Genomic DNA, 21,531 nt, shown 5'->3' with positions numbered 1-21,531 from the left:
CAATCATAATCTTTCCAATCTTTTCAAATCGATTTGAAAAATAAGCCTTTTGTGTCACGTATCTCGCAGCCCTGAGCCTTGAATCCAAATCCCACAGATTTAGAATAAAGGATCCAAAGCCGTGGCATGCAGTATATAAATTTATCTTGATGGTGAATTCAGAAAAATTGATTCTGAAATGTGGAACTAATGAGGACATCCCAACCATACATACTACTTTAAGTGTCAAGAATTCACCATCCAACATCAAAGATAGAAATCAAGGATTACTTACAAGAAGTCATGCCAAAAAACTACAAGAACAGGTGAATTCATTCCTAACCGATTGTGCTTTCATGACTTCTAAGGATGTTATACTACCTAAATGTTCTACATTGGTTGTGCTTAGGTGTACACATGAAGAAAAGAGCACAAGATCGGACCAAAGAGAGCACCAGATCAGATCGGACCGTCAGATCGAACCCATGTTATTAAAACGTCGTGAAAACGTTATTTTCATGACGTTTACACGATAAAACGCCATAAGATTGTGAAACGCTCGAACGTTTTGACAAAATCACATAAAACGACGTTTTATGGCGTTTAAACGTCCGTTTTATTCGTTTTGGCGTTTTACCTCGTGAAATTCGTTTAAACGCCATTGCATGGACGTTTTAGGTGCCCATAGCCCCTCCCAGTCGCCCCATCCTATTCCGATTCAGATCTGGATCGAGTCCCCCTCCCGTGACTCTGTCTGCCGGCCGCGCCGCCTCCTTCCTCTCTGCCCCCGTGCCCCGCCTCCCTTCTTCTCCGCGCCGGCGCGCCGCCGCCTCCTCCATTGGCCTCCCGCTGCGCCTGCGCGGAACGCCGCCACGCCGCGCCGTGCCGGTGCCAGGGCGCGCCTGCGCGGAACATCGGTGGCTCGGTACCAGGGCGCTGCCGCTGCGCCTGCCGCGCGGAACACGGTTGCCACTTGCCAGTGCGCTGCGCCTGCCGCCAATGCCGCCTCCGCGCCTCTAGTAGCTGCTCCAGCTCCTTGATGCCGCCACGCCGGTGCCAAGACGCTGCGCGGACCGCGGAAAGCTGCTATCGACCAGACTAGGTAAGCATTTCTCATTCTATACCACCCCTCTGTAATTTATATGCTCTGCTTATCTAGATCCAGGTTAATTTGAGCTACTTAGCAGTGTGATTTGCCTGTGGCCACTTGATTTACATAACCATTCTTGAAAGAAACATTGTTATCCTCAATTCCTCATTGCTTACACAAGAGGATGTTGTCTTTAATCAGAATTTGTTTAGGGCTGAGGGCTCATATACCATTAGTGAGAATGGAGTTAGTTGTATTTGACTTCGATTGTATTCGACTCTTGCATAGTTCTTAATTAATGAGAATGCTGTTGTTGTGTGCTGTCCAGATGGCAAGTAGTGATGATGATGGCTATGTTGGAGAGCTAAGGGGTTGCTTCAATGATGTGCTTGTTAAAATGGTGACAGATGAGGACCTTAGAGACAAAATTGATGGTCAGGCTGTCCTTTATGAGAACCAAAGAGAATCATTTGCAAACCCAATGGCTATAAGGAATGCTCAAACAAGAAGTCCAAGTGAGTATTCTAATACTTGTAAACTTCCAATATCTATTTCAGCAACATGTAATTTGTTTTCAGCATCTAAATCCCAACCTATTTTCTTATTTAGTTGACTGGTGGCTTGCATATGGTGGTAGAACCATTGAGCTCTATAAGTTTGCAAGGCGGATTGTTAGTCTTTGTGCTTCATCATCCGGTTGTGAGCGAAATTGGAGCACATTTGAATTTGTAAGTTAGTTTATATCCTTACATTACATGACACTACTCAATTTTAGTTGTTACCTCCTTATTTATTGAGTATTGCTACTTTGGTTGTAACTTGTAGATGCATACCATGAAAAGGAACAGGCTAGAGCATGAGAGATTGAATAATTTGGTGTATGTTTCATACAATAGAAAGATGGCCGTTTGGTTCCAAAAAATGCGTGAAGAAGGAAAGAACTTTGATCCTTTAGTTCTTGAAGATTTTGATTGGGACAATGAGTGGGTTGATCCATTTGCTAATTCAGCACCTATTGGGGGTGATCCTCTTTTCACATGGGACCATGTTGATCAAGCCGCTGGTGCATCTACACAACTTCAAGGACGTAATTTTCCTAGGCGAGCTCATGGTAGTCATGTGTCAAGAATTGTTCAAGATGAAGATGACGCTGATGTGGGGTGAAGAAAATGAGAATGATGATGATTTTGTGCTTGATGACCTTGATATGGATGACGATGAAGCAACAAACAATGGTGGCAATGGTGAAGAGGAAAGGAATGATGATATCGGTCTTAATGAACTAGATGATGGTTTTTGAGACATCATAGATGGGAGATTGAATAATGCTTGTGTGCTTATTATTGTGCTTGTGGTTGTGGACTTGATTTGCTTGCTTATGCACTTCTGCTTGTGGACTTGTCATTCTACTATTTTATTTTGTGGTTTGCTTGATTGCTTTGGTTGTGAACATGTTATTTTGGAACTATTATTATGTGAACCTACATTGGTTGTTTGATATTTAACTAGTTGTTTGGTATTACACTTAGTATATTGTGTGAATTAATTATTTATATTGATATTTTCCTATATTATTTGTCACGACATTTAAATGTTCGTTTAAACGTTTACAAGACGAAATCTGCTCTCCAACGTTTCAACGTTTTATCATGCTAATAACATGGGATCGAACAATCCAAAGAAACAGCCATAACTTTTGATTCCCAAAAGTTATGAAGACCCATGAGTACTTGTTGGAAAGCTTATCAAGTCTACTTTCCAACCGAGCAAACCTCACATCGTTTGGACTCCCCAGTAAAACGTTATGAATAAGACATTAATGACTAGTCAGAAGGTCAAGAGTCTGCTTTATCTTTGCTCAACTTCCCCATGCAAGACTGTACCATTCTACAAAGTTTCATGATGCCAGAAGCCGAAAGGACGCGAGCAACAAATGGCTCATCATTTTGACTTCCGAGCATGGAGTAATAACCATCTCACTGAAAACTGCCAGAAGCCGAAAGGACGCGAGCAGGAATTAAAGACCATCCCATGAATGCTTCACCAGTTGGCCTTCCACCTTCCAACGTGGAGACTTCAGTTCATACCTATCTAGGAGGGTTGTTCCTAGTATAAATATTCCCTATGTGTGCTCAGAAAACAACTTTTGATGATTTGATAAACCGATATGGTATTGTGGCCACGCTGTTGAGTGTCTTACACACCTTTGTTCTTGCGAGTTCTACTTGAACTTGTGAGGAAGATCTCTTTGAGGTCCCCTACTTCATGCTCAACGGTTGCCAGTTCGGCTACGTGGTTTTGTGTGGATTAGTTCCGGATTTTGGTTCTGCGATAGTTCGGAGATCGAGTTGAAATCCTCAAGGTTTTGATGCCTCTCTCCCCGTCACTTGGTTGCATCCAACCTTGGCAAGTATAAAACTATTTACCTGCTGTTCGCAGCAAAGTTATCCTTATTCTTGAACCTACTATCATGAAGATTGGGCCATCTTTGTGCCGAATTATATCGGCACCTATCATGTGATATCGGAGCTATTGTTGTCATGGTAGATTTTGTTATCACCCATTTATCTATCCTTTTGTTTACTATCTGTTACTGTTTTCATCCATCACATATATTTATTTTACCGTATCCTATAGTCCACTAAAAAGTCATATAGAAAATCCTATAGCCTTTTGTTGGTACTGATAATCTCTTGTCGTTTGCATTCATCTTGTTGTTGGTCACAATTTTTTTAGCACCGTGAAAAGGCCTTTTTCTAGTCCAGCCCGCTTCCTCCTAGCCGCTGATCTGCCAATCGACGACCCACATCCCACGGCGGCACAGCCGCTGGTGGACGACGGCTGGGTTCCGGTTCTCCCCCACACGTTCTTCAAGGAGCGGCACAGGCTGTCCAACTATTTATTTAATCCCCATTTTTCATCAGCGTCGTCGACAGTTCCACTACCACAATCTTTTCCCCTTTGGCGGCTACAGCCTCGCCGTCTCGGACGCCATGAAGCGATCGGTCTCCCCGTCGGCACCTGCATCCTCCAGCCGGTCGCGGCGTCTCTCCCCCTCGGCGATGGCGTTCGGCTCCCCATTGCGCCAGGATCGACCCTCCGACGCCTCTACTGCATCCTTCGGCTCCTCTGCTGCAGGCCGCCATTCGCGCTCCCGCACGTTCTCGGGCCGCTACGTTGCCCACTAGTCCCGCGCGATGCCAGCGACCTTGGGTGGCCATCGCGCTCCGACACCGACGAGCTCGACCCGCCGCCAGCGGATTTAGCCCATGTTGGTGCTAGGGACTCTCCAGCGCCTTCCCAGCCTCCTCCAACGGTTACAAAGGATGAGACCTTCGACTCTTCTCAATTTGAGGTAAAATTTGATGAGAATAAATAGTCTACTCTTGATTCAAAAGTAATTAATATGATAGATAGTGCTGTTGCTTCTCATGTAAATAATAAGTTGGAATTTATTGGTCAAAATATGCATGATATGTTTGATGATCACTTTAGCCGAATTGAAATACATCTTGGTATGAAATCTGTCGGTAATGATGCGTCTACATCAAATACCGATAAGACAATGGGTGGTTCGGCTAGTGGCAAATTTTCAACTAATAATGCTATTGTGACTAATTCAGCTAATCAACATAGCCGAATTAATTATAATGCATCGCCTAATGCAAATGTGTCATATGGGGCAGCAAGTTCGTTGCGACATTCTACACAGCCGAACTTTGCTCAACCTAATAATACACCGATCACTAATCGGCCTAATGCCGACGATGTTGGATCAGGTAGTATTAAAGAAGAGGTGATTAAGATATTTCGGTAAACATTTGGTATAGAACCTAAAGTCAAATCCCGATCTTATCAAAGACCATACCCTGAGAATTATGATTATGTTGCATATCCTCGAGGGTTTAAAATTTTTGAGTTTGTTAAATTCACTGGTGATGATAGTAAAACTATATTGGAGCATATAGGGCAATGTATTATACAATGTGGTGAATCTAGCACTAATGATATTTACAAATTGAGGTTGTTTCCTTTGTCTCTATCGGGTGCGGCTTTTACTTGGTTTATTTCATTGCCACCCAATTCAGTTTACACTTTTGCTGATTTAGAGCAAAAATTTCATGATTATTTCTTTACTTGTGAAACTGAATTGAAATTGTCACATCTTACATTGGTTAAACAAAAGATACATGAAGGTGTTTCTGAGTATATTAGAAGATTTACAGATACTAGAAACCGATGCTATAGTTTGACAATTTCTGATAGAGATTTAGCTGATCTAGTTTTTGCTGGTTTACTTGATTTTCATAAAGCAAAGCTAGAGGGACAAGAATTTCTAGATGTTAGTCAAGTCTTACAAAAAGCTCTGGCTAATGAAAGCCGAGCTAAAGAATCTAGAGATTCACAAAAGTTCAATGAAAAGCCTAATCGTCCTGTTTATGTGCTTGGGTGCGATTCAAATTGTTCGGATGATGAAGGTAAAGATGTTTATGCTGTTGAATTTGTTCGACCCTCCAGTGATAAACCTTGCATTTATAGTTCTCTTAAGCCGATTCACAAAGGTCGGCAAAAAATATTTACTTTTGATGTATCCAAATGCGAGAGAATATTTGATGAATTATATAAGAATGTATACATCAAGATGTCGCATGTCGTACTGCCGCCTGAGGAGTTAAAGCGATGAGCTTATTGTAAGTTTCATAATACTTTCTCTCATGCCACTAATGATTGCAACATACTTCGGAGGCAAATTCAATCGGCTATTAATAAAGGCCGAATAATTGTTCCACAAATGAAGGTTGATCAGAATCCTTTTCCTACACATACACATGTGCTTGAATTAAGTAATCCCAAAGTGTTAATTCGGCCAAGTCAAGCCGAATCGACAAAGGGGAAAAATGTAGTAATTGGTGAAGCGAGATCTAGACCTTCAAAACCAAGCAAAGAAATTCCAGAGAAGAAGAAAGACGCCAAGTCTACTAAGACTGGTCTGACCGGTCTGGAAACCGGTCTGACTGGTCCATCTGGGAGTTCTATAAAAATTTGCAGCAACAAGAGCAAAACAAGGCCGAGTTTTAAGGAGCTCTTGGCCAAATATGAGAAGGAAGGAGCCGTCCAGAAGGAGAAGAGGCAGCAAACTAAAGTCAAGGATACAAAGCTATCGTCAAAGCATCAAGAACAATCGGATTCTTACTTTAGCCAAGGTAATTAAGCTACTATGCCATTTGATAAGCCAGTTGCTCCATGGTATTGCTGGTATCCTTGTTATATGCCTTTGGATTATAGTAAGATGCATATGCAGTCATATTATATTTATTATCCTTTTATATATCCAAGTTGTGTTTCGCAAAGACCGATTAGCGATAATCTGGTCAAAAAGAATATTAATTGCAGCAAAAAGCATGAGAAAGACATAAAATAAGATTCAAAATATTTAAAGCCAAGGTGGTGTCACTCAGGCTTGTCTCATACTCAAAAAAGAAGATTACAACATTTGTGCAGTAAGGAATCAATGGAGCAACGAGCTGAGGTCGTGCCGGTAAATTCAGCAACTACAAAGAAAATATGGAAGCCAAAGCTAGTTGTTTCATCATCAGCTTGAGTCGAAGCAAGTTATCGCCCTTAGTACAACAATGGCCAATGTATTAATAGTCATTGCCCTTAGACAATTTTAGTTCAGAGGAGTGTTCTTTGACACACAAGTTTTGCCAAAGAACAGGGGGCATATGTTGACAACTAAAATTGACACTAGACAGTACCGACCGGTCTGACCGGTGCACCTGAGCGGTCTGATTGGTCCGACGATGTAGTCGATCCGGCAGAAGCCGACTGGTCTGATTGGTAGGATCAACCGGTCGGACCGGTCTTCGAGGAGTCCGAATGTAATTAGATTATTTCATAGGTTTTTATCTGTAAAAAGGATTCTTTGCGGGATAAGTCCACCCCACCCTATAGATATAAAGGGTCAGGGCCGATTGAGGTCATCCAATCGATCAAATCATACAACTTTTATCTTTTTTACTTTTCTCTTTGCCCTAGCTTTGCCAATCAATTACTTACTGTTCCTCCTTCGTCTCTACATCGATTGAGGCCATTCTAGGTGGCCTGCTGACCCTAGAACAACCCTGCGTGCGCCTACCCCGACGGGTCCTTCCCGGGCGACATTTGTTGGTTTCGCCGCTGGTTTGTCCGGCGACAACCGGTCTGACCGGTATACCCGACCGGTCTGAGCATCGACGCTGCGTCGTGCCGTCGCTCGCTGCGCATTCTAGTGCTTTGGTGTGTTGGCCCTAGATCTGCGCCAACATGATGGACATGGACGATGACATCCGCCGCAACTAGAAGGTTCCAGTCCCCAGCATCCCCACTGTGTGCGTCTCCCGCCGGCAAGATGGCACCTTCGTGTGCCCTGTATGCCCCGGCCGAGCACACCGGTGGACGAGGCCGAACGAGGTCAGGGATCACGTCCTGGGGCAGGCCAACTCCAGTGCCCTTAGGGGCGCGAAAAAAAAGAAGTACAGCCGCCACCGCGTCCTGGCTCGGAACGAGGGGTGGATGTAGGGAGCGACCCACGCCGCGCCCAATCGTGGCTCGCCGGCGCCGACGATCTCATCATCATCGGAGCAAATACTGCTCCACGTGTGCTAAGTTCACCCGAGAGCTACTTTTAGTTTCAAGTCGTAGTAGTAGTGTGTGTCGTCATCGTAGTGGGATGGCACTGCTAGCAACAAGCTTGTAAATTAATTTGTGTTTAATTACGAACTACTGTGATGTGTATATGTTCAAATTAACGTACTTCTCGCAATTTGGGGTTCGATTGTTTGTTTTCTGGTGTCAAATTTTCAAGGATTGGAGGGGATTATATGAAAAGTTGCTTTGGGGATTCTCATCCAAAATTGAACAAGAATCCAGGATAGATGCAACTAGATCTTCATTAATCATATATATATTTACATTGCATCCGATCCTCATGATGAGATACGATCGTCATGAAGCAAAAGCAACACGCTAATTGAAGACCTAGTTCACTAATTCATAAACAAACTAAATTAACATGGCGACGATCGAGCAAGATCAACAAAAGCAACTAGAATCCAAAACGCTCGAAGAGTAGATCGACTTCATGTTGAATCCTATAGTCCTCGCTACAGAACCGCCTCAATCCATCAGGTTATGTTGGCACCTACCAACGTCACCACTGAGCAAACAGCGATGATGCCTGCAAATGCCAAGGGGGTGGCAGGTATTTCATGAACCACGAATAAATCTGCAAGCGCACGGAATACCGTTGCAGCATTTTACCCGGGAGTATACCAGGGTGTCATTTATATTTCCACAGGGAAGATGGTAAATGGAATTACATAGGCTAGTTAATGAACTGATCTAGATTGGATATTCAATTGCATAAATAGTGGTAAGATAAATAACATGGTAGGAGGTAGTGTGACCCACATACAAACTACCCTCAGAGATAAATAAACAAAAAGATGCTATAGGCAGGGAGGAAGGCAGAAGTTAGAGCTCGAGTCAGATGTGCTAGGCTAGCTATATCCATGCTATCTTATGGTTAGATCGACAAAAGATTAAACTAGTACAACAGGGAGACCGCTCCTATAGCTGACGGGAGAAACGCCTTCACCTATGCGACTTTATGTACCTCCTAAGCCCAATCCGAACATGGAGGATTACTAGGGCTCGGACAGGGCTATCACCACCTACCGGCTACCTCTCAATCCATGGGAAAGGACTACATCCAGGAACACTTTGCTAGTCTAAACACCACATGTACATTAGTAAGCAATACTCTAGCATCCCGCACGGAGCCCTCACCCTCCGGACGGACAGACACCACACTAGAGCAAACATACGAATACTAAAATAGTTGTCAAAATTCTAAGGCTAATATGTTAACCATCGCATGCACAGGGAGATCATGCAATGCAAGCATCGAATGATAATGCAACCAGATCATGAAGCATATATCTGATAACTCATAACATACTTCAAGTAGATATCGATAATAACCATAGTCTAATTCGATTACAAATAACCGATAATTATAAGAGACAAATAGAGATGAACCCATACCAGAACTCTTGTGCAACTCCGGGGACTCGATGACTCCTAGACTTCTCCTAAACTTCACTAATCCTATAGACTAAGAAAGTAAGCTCTTGAGGTAAGTGAAAAGTGTGGTGTGTGTGTGTGTGTGTGTGTGTGTGTGTGTGTGTGTGTTTCATTCCTTACCCCCTCTCTTGTATTTATAAGATGGAGCCACGATGTTTCTACAGGTCTTCCACAGCAAACTGACGTAGAGGACTAGTGTGGAGGCGGCACATGGCAAAGTTGAGGCGGTGGGGCCTATGGGCCCATTCGGCCGACCGGGCTGGTCGGCCGACAGCCCACAGCCGTCCACCGCCCCCAGCTTCGGCTGGTGGGTTGTCCTGAGCCTCCTTTTGTCCTAAAGTTGAGGCATGTCCTATCCTAAGCTGGTTTGGCATGGTCTTTGGGCTTCACTTGGTCCATTTGAGCTTGAATCTGCACTCTGATTTTATCTGTTATCTCAAGATTACAAGTGAAGCATTGCAGATAACACCAACTAGCATTCTACGGTTACATTGTGAAAAGCTTACACAAGAGGGAGACTCATAACGTAACTTCTTGAACTCTAAACTACTCTAACTGACTCAACCGACATTTGACATCGGCTCAGGCTCGACTCACAGAGGCTCACACCGAAATGGGTCATCAGTGGTTTAGTACAACTCTGGGACTCTTGCCGGAATGGGACTTCGGTATCCTAATATTTTACAACTTCACTTTTATTCCTTGAGTCTCTTCACATGCTCTATACCTCAGAGCAGCGGGGTTCCTACCATGGCTGCCACATCTTGTCCTTTCTTGGGTAGTGCTCTGGGAAGGTCCCGTCGTTGGCGGTGTTGGTCCACAATTTCTCCTCAGTATCAACCGATGGTGACATGTTCTTGAATGGACAGTCCTCTTGGCGAAGCTCTGTCGATATCGGTGAGAAGTCCTCCTTCCTGATGGCAGGCTGGTATTCCTCGGGCAGCATGTCCAGCAGCTCTTGCATCTCATCGACTCGATTCTAGTCCGATTCCATCCAAGTCTTCACGGTAGATTAGCCTTGTTCTTCATTAGCTCTATGGCTGCGAGGTATGCTTCCTCCATCTCAGCTTGGCCTAACTTGAGGTGGACAAGTTCGGTCTCTGTTCGGGCAACCTTGTTTTCTGTGGCTATTCGCAGAACACGCTCCATCGCGACAACTAGATCTTGGCGATGACAGGCGTACGTTGACTTGTGGATCACCTTCTCAACCATGTCTCTCATTGTAGCGTCATCCATTCAGCGCATACGTAAGAGTGGCGCTAGCGTAGGTAAGAGAACAAGTTTAAGTGGGGGAAACTGAATCAAGGAGTAGGCAGAATATAGTACAAGGTAGTATAGCAATAGACAAAAGCGTTTAGAGGGTCTTGAATCTAACGACCATTTCTAGGGCTCAAGCTACAGTCTGAGTATTCTTTGATGTTGACTAAAACGAACTGGGTTTTCGAAAGGGGAACCCGACTCCCTGGATTGTCGTGATAGTCCCTGGATTAGTAGCTGTCACATACAGAACTCATTTCAATTACGTATCACAGTCATAACTCACAATAAAACAGTACATGGGTTTATTAATTACATAATCCAAAGGATTATAATACAAAATTTTGAGTACAAGCCCTTGGGCTAAAGGAACAAACAAAAAGCGGAAGCGGTGGCTAGTCTTCTGGACATTCTTCATCTTCTCAACTCTTCTCCACAGGCAGCTCGGAGTGTGGCTCGGGCCATCCTTAACTTCTTCTTTCGTCGTCCTATCGACTCCTTCGCTTGGATCCTACATCTATCAGGCTATCCCCATGGACGGGATAGGTTCACATCACCATCCGTATGCATGCTTTATGTGGATGCAACTGGCATGAAAGTATAGCCAAAGGATAAGGCAGGGGTTTCCTAAGCAAGCAGCAAGCAGTATATATAAGTCATCCATAACTCCTCAACGCGGGCCATTCTAGCATCCCGGACCCCCGATCATACCTATCTTCCACTACGATACAACCCATCCCTGGTTCGGTGCGGAAACTCCCTCTCCCCGCACCTCAATTGCTATCCGAGCAGGAAAAGTAGACTAGAGGGAGGTAGAAATATATCAAGTGGAACTACTCTAAGAAGTGAAGCCAGATTCAGAGTTGTACATAATCGAGTACGCGGTTATACATATAGTTTTCACCCTGTAGGGTTTGTACACCTGTACCCACTCGCCCCGAAGCCAGTTGGTAATGACCTGACTGACTCCGAGGCACCAGTCTAACGAAACTAATGTATACAACACCAATTTGCTCCCGGTCTAGGGTGCATCCTCCCGCAAGAGGTTGCCCAGGTTTGTGAAGCAATTTAGAATGGGATCCAAACGAATCTTGCTAATCGAGGGCCATAGGACAACCTTCTCCCTCTAACACTGATACTCTATCCTCCTACAGACTTGGTGCCACGCATAGCTAGCACAGACCAGGTCCACCCTCATAATGGATAAGTGGTGTGTACATTTGACATAGTTCCATTTCCAAGTCCACGATCTCAAGTCTTTAATCTTGCTGGGGTGAGCATCTTCATCAAAGTGCGTCTCCGTCCTCGCGGTCCGCGTCCGGCACCCATTACAGGTGTTGCCCTCCAACTCCGTCAAAATTCTTGAAGGAATGGTCTTCCCGAAGGAAGGTTGTACCCACCATAGGTACTCCGCAGGATTGTGCCCAACACACAATCCCCAATCCCAGATCTGAAGATTTGGTGAGGTTCGCTCGCCCCCACGAAAGCCCTAATCACTGACTCCTTATATAGGGGAGTCGAATCTTCACTCACACCAAGACTATCATATCACATAATCTCACACATATACCAACATCCATAGTAGACAAAGCATTCAATGATTCAAGATAAACATGGGTAATCAAGGAATACGGTAATTAAATAGGATATGCAAGCTCATCACATCACAACTGAATAATAAAGTGTAGCATATCTAGCAAGCAATGCCTATTGGTGGGTGACGGAGGTACACCAGGGTACCTCCCAGCCGAGTAGTTATCTCCTAACTGGGTACCTACTCGGCCAGGACCACTCTGCACGACTACCCGGTGGACAGGCACTCGACTGGACGTCGGACTGTTCCTCCAAGATCAGGATCAAGGCACGGATAAGGATTCCAGATATCTAGGGATCTCAACCGACTTGATTCCATGTAAAACCCGAGTAGATATCCTCCCTTACTTGTAACCCATGGCACCTGACCTATAAAGGCGCCATGAGGAGACCCATAGAAAACAATCTCATCTGATCATTCATCGTTGTCTAGCTCATACAATACACAAAACACAGGACGTAGGGTGTTACGCTCCCGAGCGGCCCGAACCTGTCTAAACCGTAGCATCATCTCGCAACCATCTGACTCTTGGCTCCAGAATCCCCCCTTCACCTACAAATCTACCATCGGGCATACCCCTGGTGGACTTGCCGGATAAGCAATCCGACATTTGGTGCGCCAGGTAGGGGAGATTTCTCAGGAGTCCTTGCAGCGAGTTCGATGGCATCAAGATTCGGCATCTTCTTCTCCGCCAGCGTCAGCGTCCAGATGCAGGCCGCCGCCGGACTCTCCTTCACCTTCGGTAGTTCCCCAGAAACTTCGGTTCCCTAGAACCCACCCACCAGCCCCTCGAGCACCAAGAGCGGTAATTCCACGAGCGTCAGATCTGATCTGATGGCGCAAAGCTCCATCATTCGTCGAGTTACCGAACTTGACATCAACGATCCTCCGATCGTTCGCCCAAGGGCAATGCGTTGCCTTGTCATATCCAATGCCGATCTAATCTCCGGGATAGATCACGTTACCAAATCCATTGCCGAGTGCATTCAACTCGGTGAGAACGTGTTGGGTCGTCCAGGCGACTTGGCCCCTGCGCCCCACGGTCTCCGCAACAGCTCGGCGGTGTACTCGGATGAGATCCAAGTACGCATGGGTAATCTGCGCATCACCGAATTGGATTAGTCCGACTCGGAACAGATCCGATCTGATTCGCCCTCACATCCTGAGGCCGTATATCAGGTCGTTGTCTTCACCCTCCCGCCCAACCGCAATAGCCCCGACGGTCGGCGCCAGATCTCGGACGTCTCGCTGGACTCCGAGTCCTTCGGCGGCGAGGACGACCAACAGCGGGCAGATCGCCTTCACCGCAACACCCTCCGCGCTGATCGCCGGGCCAATGAATAAGTCATCTTCCAGGGCGAAGAGGACCTTGAGAGCTACGAGCGTCATGAAAAAGCTGGAATCTCCACACCAGGAGGTTAACCAGATCGAGTCTTGGATGACATGTGAGAAATGTGGCAATACTGGACACTCCGGCAAATCTTGCCCGTTCACTCAAGAGGACGAGAAATCCATTGGGAATGATGCTCCCGATGACACAGACTGCCGTCCTCAGCAAGGTTGGAATTCTAAGCCCGACCTCCCCTTCGGCCAACAGCAAAGTAACAATTTTAATAATAGTTTTCAGCCCTCGCTTAAAAACTTCATGAACGGCCAAAAACAAATCAATGACAACATTGGTGAGAAGTTTCTTGCTAATGATAAAATTCTTGAATCTTTGGCTATGCAACTAGAAGGGTTTATCTCTGTTATTAAAAATCAGTTGAGTTTCAATGAATTGATAGAAACTAAAGTAACTCAGCTGGCCTCATCCTGTCATAACCATAACACGGGGGAGCTTCCTGAGCAACCGGGAGTGAACTCGAAAGAAAGTGTGAATACGGTAGCTGTGCGGGCAAGACAATCCGCACAGAGACCACATCTTCCGCAGGATGCAGGTACACAGCGGAGGACCGTAACCGCTAGGAATACCGATGCTGAAGACAGGGTGTTGGAGGAGGCCAAAGAATCCAACACCATTGCTACCTAGGAAGACCCTGTGGAACCCCCTAGAACTTCACGGGATTGTCACGATACAACCGCCTTACCGTTTCTAGAGCGGAAAAGGAGGCCGGTGGCCAACGAGCAATTCGGCAAGTTCGTCGAGGTAATCAAGAAGCTCTATGGAAACATACCACTTATTGACACTATGTAGGTTCCCACGTATGCCAAGTATCTCAAGGATATCCTTGGCAACAAGAGGGTCCTGCCGACCACCGAGGTCATGCAGCTTACAGATGAGTGTAGCACAGCTATACTCAACCCTCTCCTGGAGAAGAAGAAGAAACCAGGATGCCCTACCATCACATGTTCCATCGGAGCTCAACACTTTAAACACTCAGTTTGCGATCTGCGAGCAAGCATTAGCATCATGCCAAAGGTAAACTTAACCATCATGCGCTTGCCCCTACTGCCATGTGTTTGCAGCTAGCAGACCAATCGGTTCGTTATCTCGCAGGGATCGCCAAGGATATTCCGGTGAAAATACGGAATTCCTTTGTGCCTGTTGATTTCGTCATTCTCGATATGGAAGTCGACACCAAGATCCCTCTCATATTGAGGAGGCCATTCTTGAGTATGACAACTGCACACATTGATGCGGGAGTTGGAGTAATCCAACTCTACATCAATGGGCAGAAGGAGAGATTCGGTTTTAGACCGAAGGATGAACAGTGCTCACAGATCAAAAGTTTTGACCGGAAGGAATCCGTGAAAGAGCTGGAGAAGCCATATAACCCATCCAACTATACCCTCATCGAATTTGTGGAGAATCTTCGAACTCGGGAGGAGATCAAGGTGTATAACCAACAGAACGGGAAGTGAAATATCCAACGTAAGAAATTTATGGAATTTGGGAAGAAAGAGATCGAAGTAACTCTGCCTACGGCGGAAGAAGATGTCACCACCATCTCCATCAAGTGACGACGACTGAACCCAAGGTATGGATAGTCCCGCTCAGGACGAGAAACTCGAGCCCTCGCCATGAGGTACGTGGTAGTTATCCATTCTTGCATTTGCATATAGGATAGTTTATTTTGTTGCATTTTTTTCATTCCTATTTTTTTGCATTTTTTTTCATTCCGCAGCATGGCATGTTTAAATTCTCGCAAATGCATTCTTTCAATTCTACATTGCATGCAAACAAAAAAACAGTCAAGATGGCGGACCTACTGAGCTTCATTCAAGCTTGGGGGGATGTCACTGTATCCAGGTAAGTCATCCAACCTGTCCTTTCATCTTCTGTCCATATATATATATATATATATATATATATATATATATATATATATATATATATATATATATATATATATATATATATATATATATATATATATATATATATATATATATATATATATATATATATATATATATATATATATATATATATATATATATATAGTTGGTTTGGGTCTTTCAAAAATTCAAAAAAGAAGAAGAATAAAATAAAATAAACACAAAAACAAAATAAATAAATTAAAGTAAAACATAAAAAAAGAAAAAAAATGTTTCATGCTTTGAATAAAACTCCCAACATATATGTGTGGAAATCCGTGTAAGCTCTTATCATGGAGATGATGAATAGTTGCTCTGCTCATGCTTTGCAAGTACCTCGTTTACAACCTTTTACTCTCCTAGTACTTGAAATGTTGGCTCATGAAAAAATCACTAAAATTCTGGTTTGAGTGGGAGCATGAGCTTGATTTCCAAGTCTAAGTTGTTGTGAGGTTTGAGATAACCCGAATCGGAATAAAACTGCTTTCTCTAGTAGGGAACCTCTCGGAGTTTCTTTAAAACAAAACATTGTAAAGATATCCCCTTTGTTTTACATGTCCTACCCAGAGCCATAATGTTTTACCATATGAACCGATATAAGCTATATTGAGTTATTTTGAGCTTTGCCGAATGGTGAGTCCGTTTGAGGAAGGTACTTGTCATCTACCGATCTTTCTCCTTTGCATACCCATTGTTTTGCTAGCCTCAAAATGTCTGGCAAGTCAACTACCTACTCCGGGTATTGATATCCACCTTCGCCAGACAATTCCCCTCACAACAAAACCCAAAATCTCCACAGTAAGCCTATCCATCTAAAAAGGTCTATCCAAACAATGCTCTCTTCCAATAACTCTATCCTCATGGAGTATGGGTCATCTTCCTTAAGAAAAAAAAGAGACAAGACCCATACCTCCACTCAAAAGAGTTGAAATAAAGAGCTCAAATAAAAAGACCAAATGTTTTCTAAGAGTGAGTCCATTTCCTCCCTCTCCCCTGAACATTTTACCTTCCATAAGAACGGGATTTGATCGAGTACCGACCATTTGCGAACTACTCTTCGGCTCGGCAATACAGGTAACCAATGTATGCTACACTCTTCATACCCAAAACTCCATGTATCAGCCTTAGAGTAGGAAGAAGATGGTCAAAATTTCCGACCATGGTGAGGATCATACACCTTGAGTGACTTGAGAGTACCATTGGGGAATCTTTAACCACTTTTGAAAACTTGCAAAACTCCTGATAGGAACCTGAACAGGAAGCAGGAAATATTTTGGTGAAGGTTGTTCAGTCTCTCCACCACCCAAGACAAGGGATGAAATGCCAGTAAGCACCATCTACCAGAAACCAAGGTATGAGCCAACTCATTCCGGCGAAGTTGGGCACAAACCCAGGCCGACCGGCCGGCCTGGCACCCCTGAGTAGTGTGCCACGTATTCAATCCAGTGGCAAAGTAACACACCCACAATGCCTCTGAGTCGTGGATTGGACGTCGGTTTGATCGAATGGACCGAAAGGCATTGACATGGATCAAAGGACCCACAAGGCAGTGTCAAATCAAGCATAAGTCGGTGAAGCACCTCCCTGGAACAATCACAAGCGTCCACGTACGACGTCGGTGCAACGGAGGGCCGAGGGGCGCCAGAGGGAGGCCGGCCGGCCCAGTAACAGCCTGCGTCAAGACCAAGCAACTGTCACCGACCCCAGGAGTGAATCAGGAGCGACCAGGAGAAGGCGGTGGCCAAACCGCCACGGTCCTAGGCCGGTCATCCAAGGAGGGGCCGGCCGGCCCCACTTTGCAGCCGCTCATCTCCAGGCTTCGCGTGGAAGTTAAGCCTACCGACTTCAGCTGCTTACAACTGACGCCAACCATTTTACCGACCCTGGAAGGCTATAAATAGGACCCCATCCATCACTTGAAGATACACACCAAAAGGAGTTCTCTTCTCACTTTTCCTTTCTAGAGTAGGTTAGGTAGTTGGGAGTTAGAGTCGAGTCGAGCTTGTCTCGGGATTCCAGAGTCGTCATCGGAAGTTGGGTATAAGCTCTTGTATCTTTTCCTTTGACATTTATCAATATAGTTCTCTTCTTTACCTTTTCGAGTCAGCTTTACTTTCCGCATTATTTATCTTCTCAAGTTATCATACTTGTGTGCGGAAGTATTTCCTTTAGCTTAGGCTTTGTATCTTTCTTGTTTATCAGGATCTTACCTTATGGGTTTTCTCGCCCGGACTAGGGAACTCAAGTTAGGTCCCTAGGTTGAGGGGGATTTCTCTTGTTTGCAACAAGAGAAATCCTAACACCGAGTTCGGACGTGGTGTCCGAGCTTAGTGTTAGCTAGAAAGTGTGTTCCACCCCACGGTACCGTTGTGGTAGGCGGAAGGTGGTGACAGCCTTGTCCGTCCCTCGTAGTCCACCACGTTCGGGTGCTTTCATAGCAGTAGTGCCAACTGCCGTTGGGCTCCCTTCTCACCCCAGTCTGAGTCCTTCTCTGAGGCCCCCCAGTCTGAGTCCTTCTTTGAGGCCGCCGAAGTAAGCTCTAGGTTCCCGATAACTAGTTAGATGCAAGGTTTAATCTAGATAGACTAGATCGATAGTTTAGAAGTGTTTTAGGAGTCTTTCTCGCTCATTGTCCTCCCAGCTGCTTACCTCTCTAAGGATTAGAGTCTCCTGTGTCAGACGGTCATCATGGCCATTATCTTATCTATCATATCCGGCTTACCCCACTAAGTTAGTCGGTTGATATCTCTAGTAAAGTTTGTCATTCGATTCTTCGATACTCTTTTCCATAGTGCTTCCCTGAGGAAAATTACGATACCCTGGAATACTCCAAGGTGAAGTGCTACAGCGGTGATTCTGTGCGCTTGCAGAATCCATATTCTATTGAGCATAAGAAACACCAACAGTGCTTCGGATGCTTCGGGAGCAGGTTGACCATTCTTGGAGTCCATCGAGTGCTTCGAGTAGTCCTCTGAGCGCTTCTTCGACTGCTTCGAGGCTATGAGGTGCGCAATGCACTCGCACTCCATATGGAGTAGTCCCCGAGCCTTAGTTTGATTTAGCAAATCAGGCTGAGGGTTAACTCAGTCTTCTGGGTCCTACGAATTTTTGTTCGGAGATGGAGGTATTTTCGAAAAAAGTTGCCTTTTATGACACATATCCCGCAGCCCCCGAGCCTTGAATTCAAATCTGTGATTTGGGGTTAAGGGTCCAGGAGATCGTATCATATCCTCTGCAATCTTTCTGAAATGAGGAGTACTGCGGCGAATCTTCTGAAAAGGTGACTGTGCGGTGTACTATGTACCCGTGGGTTCACATGGTGAGTACTGCTGTGGAATCTTTTTTGTTTCACCCGTGAGCCGCCCTGTCCTTTGGTGTCACGAGTGGTAGTGAGGCTCCCTGCTTGTTCTATTTAAGCAGGGTTTGTGGCATTTGTTTCTTCATTCTTGTAGTTGTAGCTATGGGTTCCAAGTGGAGTTTTTCACTGGAGAGTACTCGACCTCCCGATGGAAGTACTCGATTCATCTTTGTAGGTGCTAGAAGAGTATTTGCGAGCAGCAAAAACACCTGCTATCTCCCTGGCCACCGGTCTTGCTTCTCACATTGCAGCCATCCTGGTCATCTTGCACCTGGTGGGCTGATGGTGGAAGCCGTGTTAGAAGCTTGTCCGGGTGGAAGTTTCAGTGGTTCCCCCCTCGATGGCTTCTGGGGAGATGGCATTGTTTTTGTTGCAAAACATATCGGGGAGAAGAGCAGGTGCAAGAAGAGGATTTGTGATGTTCCTGATCATGCATCTCTTCTTGGTAACAAGCCTTTCCTCCCTGAATATTTCTGAATTACTCCCTTTTGGGAGTAACAAGATTTGTATCACTGTATCGGCCCTTGGGCTGGCTTCTTTGTAGTTCAGATCGAGTAGTTTCGAGTATTCAAGTTGCTCAGATCTGTGTATTTTCCTCTATTTGGAATGTAATCTTTGAATGAAAATCTTCCTTTTTCTGGTTTGGATCTGTTTCTTTTGGAGTGAAATCCACAATTGTTGGCTGGAATAACTCTGCACAACCTTTGAGCTTCTTTGTTATTTACCATACTGCCACTGGCTTTGCTTATTTAACTACTCGGGTAAACTAGGTTTAATACGCTTACGGGCTTAGACTACTTCCGCCGCCGCAGATTCATCTGCTCTCGCCTCTGAGTGCCGCGAGAAACTAGCCACCACTAGCCCCCGATCGTGAAGCAAGAGAGAATCCTCGTCTCCACTTTCCCATGGCACCGAAGAAATCTGCCGTGAAGGGGAAGGCGGGTGAAGCCATCGGAGGTGAAGCGAAAGTCCATGGGTGGAAGTCGAGTAAGTACTCCGATTCCCACCTGCTCGGTCTTGTAGAGGAGTATCTTCTTCAACCCCGGAAGGAGATCCATTGGCGGAGATCCGAGGGAGAGTCTTTTCCTCACGAAGGGTTGGGTGAATCCGTTGTTTTTCATCCCCATGTTCTTCGTGGTCTTGGTTTTCCTGTTTCTGACTTCTTTTGGGGTCTTCTTCACTATTGGGGGGTTCAAGTGCATCACTTGACCCCTAAGTCCATTCTTCACGTCTCGATCTTTGTTCATCTTTGTGAAGCCTTCTTGGGGATCGAACCTCACTTCGATCTTTTCCAATATTTCTTCCATCTGAAACCCTACCCCAATGATTCTAGGGTAGATGTAGTTGGGGGTGCCGGGTTGCAATTTCGCCAAGGGAAGAAACCTAAGTACATCTCCTACGAGTTGACTGACAAAGTCATCGACTCGAAGGAAATGTGGTTTATTATTAGGAATCTTTCTTCTTCTCTTCCCCTTCATACCCTGGTCCCCCAGTGAAGAGGCCGAATTGGAAATCCAGGGGAGGCAGGGTGGACCAGGTTAATTTTCTCCTTGGGGAGATTGAAAGGTTGAAGGCGGATCACCAGATTACTAGTGCTTCCGTGATAGCGCACTGGACTCTTCGGAGGGTTCAGCCTCAGCAACGGAGGGTTCATCTTGCCTTTCAGTATACGGGTGAGGAGGATCCCACCCGATATACTCGGGCCAAGATTTCTGAGGATGAGTTAAAGGATCAGGTTGCCGGGCTCCTGAAGAATGTAGTCTGGAGGCCAAGTCTGTCTGGGGCATTCAGAGCCGGTAGGCGTCCTCGGGAGGTACTGCTTTGAGTAGTCGATTGTAGTTTAAATTGGGTACTTTTGTCGAGTAGTCGAGTTGATTTGGTGTCTTTTGTGCAGATTAATCCCGAAAATTATCAGAGTAGGCCTCCGCTGCCCGAAGGTGCGCCTCTGGTGCATACTGACTCAAGTGTGAATCTGACTACCTTTGCTTTGCTCTTTTGCTTGATTGAGTTGTTGGATTTTCGAGTGATGATGGTTGCCTTTGGTACGCAGGTCCATCGGCCAGTCGGGCGGCATTAGATGTCCGTGACGGGGCGGCGGACGAGCCGTCCGTCGATTTAGTGAGGACCCAGAAGCGGAGGGCCACCTCCGCTGGTAGCAGTGATCGATGAGTGCGAGTTGTCTCTTTTCTGGAGTCTTGAGTTTGTTTTTGACGGCTTTTCTTCTTCCTAGGCCCCCTTCTCCTTCCAAGAAGCTGGCGGTGAGCCCGACTGCATCAACTCGCGCTGCACTGAGCGGGTCCGGAGGGAGTGGTTCTGCCAAGGGGCAAAGTGCTTCAGGGCTGAGCGGGGTCCCGAAGTTTACTAAGCCGAAGAAACTCGTTTTGAAACAGTCTTCCCAGTAAGTGTAACTGTTGATCAGCTGCTTGTCTTTGCTTTCTTTGTTTTTGTATTGAAGTATCGAGTACTTCCTCTGTTTGGTAGCAACCCAGATGCTCTTGGGGTTGATGAATCGGAGAAGGGAATCTTCTCTTCTCTTAAGAGCATCACCTAGTTGCCCCCCAGCCTATCGAAAGATGATGATCGGTTAGGTGACTCTGCTGCTGGCACAGCAGAGAGTCCTGTGGCTGAGAAGGCGGGCAAGAAGTCTCCTGCCGCTGGCACTAGTGAGTGGCTCTATGAGAGGCCGTCGACTGATTTTCTGTCATGTTTTGCTGACATTTTTTGTGTTTTTCAGATAAGCAGACCAAAGACCGATCCGAGAGTCCTGCGGTTGCTTCCAAAGTTGAACTGTCTTTGCAGGAGATGCCG

This window comes from Panicum virgatum, chromosome 5K (genome assembly GCF_016808335.1).
Source record: "Panicum virgatum strain AP13 chromosome 5K, P.virgatum_v5, whole genome shotgun sequence".
In the NCBI taxonomy this organism is placed as follows: domain Eukaryota; kingdom Viridiplantae; phylum Streptophyta; class Magnoliopsida; order Poales; family Poaceae; genus Panicum; species Panicum virgatum.
This window is presented reverse-complemented; position numbering follows the sequence as displayed.